Source organism: Callorhinus ursinus, unplaced genomic scaffold, assembly GCF_003265705.2.
Source record: "Callorhinus ursinus isolate GAN/ISIS: 27379988/994484 unplaced genomic scaffold, GSC_fseal_2.0 scaffold337, whole genome shotgun sequence".
Classification (NCBI taxonomy): Eukaryota; Metazoa; Chordata; class Mammalia; order Carnivora; family Otariidae; genus Callorhinus; species Callorhinus ursinus.
In genome coordinates this window covers 26,250-29,844 of record NW_027397392.1, presented here as the reverse complement: position 1 = coordinate 29,844, position 3,595 = coordinate 26,250, and the positions used below count along the sequence as shown (strand labels likewise).

Below are 3,595 nucleotides of genomic sequence, written 5' to 3'. Positions count from 1 at the left end.
CACTTCAAGGAATTACTCCATTTTCCTGGGTATCTCCCATGAATACAGGACAAATGCATGATATTAAACTTTGACTTGTTTTTCTCCTGTTAATCTATTTAACAATGAAAAGAAATGAACCATCACCCCATACAATCACATGGATGAACTTTACATGTATTTTTCTAAGTGAAAGAATCCAGTCTGAAAAGGCTGCACACTGAGTGACCCGATTTGTAGGAGATTCTGGAAAAGGCAAAACTAGAGATGATATAAGGATCTGCGAGTGAATTCCATGACATTTTCATGATTTATACCTGCCACTATGCATTTGTCAAAACCCAAACCTTTTGGGGCACCTGGCTGGCTCAGTCGGTGGAGCATGCAACTCTTTTTTTTTTTTTGTATAGTATATGAATCATATTTCACGAAAGCTGTTACCAAAAAAATAATAGGAAGTGGTATACAGTATTCAGGCACAAATTTCCAAAGGACTAATTAAGGAATAGGAGTAGAGAATATTGTTTGGAAGCTGTCCCTCCACAACCAGGTCTTCAAGAAAAGCAGGAGCTGACCCACAGGCCTCTGAATTGACACTCACACTCTCAGTATCAGATGCTTGGCTGTCTGCTGACCTTCGCAAGGGCATCACTGATGACATCGAGATCATGCTGCAGCTCATTCATGGCGCTGGTTATGCTTTTGGTGTCTTTCAAGATCTGAGTACTCTGTATGTATGGATTATACTTCACTCCAAATGGACGCTTAATTGTTTTGGTAAATTCTCTCATCTTCTCCGTTGCATCTTCTAAGATTTCAGATACAAAGTAGACATCCTGAAAAGTTGTGATGAGACACTCCAGTTTGCAGGTAATCTTGGGATCATAGGGCTTTACTTTGGCATGTCCAGAAGGTGAATGCTTAAGTTCACTGATAGAGGAAAGTAATCCAGCACCAAAGACTCGCAACTGCCCGTCTTGTTCATAGAGACCAAACTCCACAGTGAAAAAGTAGCACGTTGCCAGTTTTTGAACAGCCTCCTCTGAAGCTCCAAGGGAAGCCAGGCCAATTTCTTGGGAGAATTGCGCAAAACCAGGTTCAGCCAAAAGGGGGACATGACCTAAGTGTTCATGGCAAGTATCTGGCTCTGGGGTATAGAGAGGGTCTGAACTGTGTCTCACTTACTGTGTGCAGTGAAAAATCCGGAAGGCTAAACCTGATAAGAAATCTCTTTGTGATAAGTAACCAGCCACGGGACGGATGCAAAAACCTGTGCACTCTTTTAAAAAGTTTGAGACATCTTCCAATTGTGGGATATTATCTTCCCGGTATCCACAATATTTAGAAAGCAAAGGTAAGTTTTTGAGATACTCTCTGCAGGCATGGGTTGGGTAAAGTTTGTTGAGCTCTTGGAACACAGTTCCCCAGGTCTTAATCTCCTCTTCAGTGAATTCAACCTTGGGAATGGGATCTCCATGTTTATAGTTCATAGCCAAGTCTGCAAAATACTTCCGTCTTTTATGGTAGACATTGTCTTTGAAGCCAGGATGATCTGCATCCAGTTCAGAACCATACATCAGAACTCCGTTGGCACAATGGTCCAGGTCAGGAATCTTCTTTGGAAACCAAGTATCAGGTTCCATACCATCTTCTTTCACAGTAAAATTGTCTGGTGGATTCACAGAGAGAACGGTAGTATGGGACTTCAACAGATGAAAAATGTCATTCAATTGTTCTCTGTTGATATCACAGTCAACAAAAATCTCAAATTCTGAGTTTCTTCTGTTTGATTTTTGTGACTTAATATGTAACAGGTACACATGCTTCTCCTGGAAGATTTTCAGTGCTTTTATAAGTCCACCAACTTCATTCTTCAAGGAAAAAATGACAGTTGCTCTTCCTCTTTCTAAGGAATGGTCTTTATTTTCCTTATTGTCTTCAATCATGGTCAGTTGGTGTAGTTCTCTGTGCAGCTGCGGGCGGTAAGCTGGGACTGGAGAGTGCAACTCTTGATCTTGCGGTTGTGAATTCGGGCCCCATGTTGGGTGTGGAGATTACTTAAAAGTAAAATCTTTAAAAAAATACAATCATTTCTACATCCCAAAGAGTAAATAATAATCTACTGAAAGTAAGTTCTTTAGGATGTGGGAGTGTAACGGGATGGTGTGCGGGCCAAGGGCAAGCTGACCCAAACTGCCACTTTGACATACAGATCATTTTAAATAAAAGTTACTTAAGAGACAACCTATGCAATGAGGACACTTAGACCCTCCTCTGTACCCCAGGAAAGGAAACCCATCCCCCTTTTGAAGATGTCCCTGTACCAGGAGGTAAAGGGATTTCAACATCACCAGAGATGGGAGATTTGGAGCCCATAAGGCTGTATAAACAACCTTTGTTACTTTTTACTAATTTACGACCCCAGTCCAAATTTTGTTTAGAATTCCTTACTAATCGAAGCTCCCAAGGTTAAGTTTTCTTTGTCCTAAGATTTCATCACAGGTGTAGATTCTCTTTGTCCAAAAATATAAAACCTGCCTTCCTTGGTCATTTCTTTAGACCTCAGGTTCATTATTGGGTCTCCATGTACACATCATTGCACTTTAGGTTTTTTTCTCCTATTTATCTGTCTCATGTCAATTTCTTTCTTCATCCCGCGGTAAGAACCTTGGACCAAGGACAATTTCTACCTCCCCTTCAATGGAATACAGAACGTGACACATAATCTAACTGTATTAGAAACATATGGGGGAAAAAACCCCTCACTGTAGGTTGTATGACAAAAGGTGCTGACCTAAGTAACTTTGGAAATGAAGGGAATCTGTAGATTAAAGAAAAAAGGTACTGTACATATACAGTGGACTCTATTTGATAAAGTTCTCTGCCATCAGAGTGGTAGCTAACAGTTCTGAAAACACCACATCTGTAATCTGGAATGGAGCAATGAATTAAATAAAGGGCCGGTGGTGAGAGCCAGGTTTGTCACTGTTAGAGAAGGAAGTTACAGATCAGCAGAGGGAGAAGATCACAATCTCTATGTGGTGGCGGACCAGGTTGGAGACATCAGTATAAATTCATCCTTAGCTTAATATGGACGCAGACGTTTCCACATAGAAATCTTTATCATTAGGTATGTCGACATAGGTGGGAAGACAGGCATATATTGCCTTGCATTGCCCGCTGAGCATGGACATTTAGCTCCCACGTGTAAGACTTTAATACCATTCTCTACTAACCAGAGCTCCTTAAAGAACTTGCTGACGCTAGAACTTGGACAGCAAGTATAGGAGCCAGGATAATCTTGACATATCAGAAAGTAAGGAAGTACCAATAAAAGAGCCACAGAGATGGAATGATGTCAATGGAAAGCAGGAGCCAATGGAAAGTGCTCTCCATCACCAAAGGAGGAATGAGCCAGCGACCAAACACTGTAGTGCTAGAACATAACCTACCCTGGTGTCCACACTCGTAAAAATAAATGATTCTTTTTAAGATTTTATTTATTTATTTGAGAGGGAGAGAGAGTGCATAAGGAGAATGGAGAGGCAGAGGGAGAGGGAGAAGCAGACCCCCCACTGAGCAGGGAGCCCGACGTGGGACTCGATCCCAGGACTCT

General features: G+C 41.4%; 1 pseudogene; it reads right to left on the bottom strand.

The window, feature by feature from the left end:
• Nucleotides 1-590: 590 nt before the first annotated feature.
• Nucleotides 591-1,925, bottom strand: LOC112814527 (tryptophan 5-hydroxylase 1 pseudogene; annotated as a pseudogene).
• Nucleotides 1,926-3,595: the final 1,670 nt, after the last annotated feature.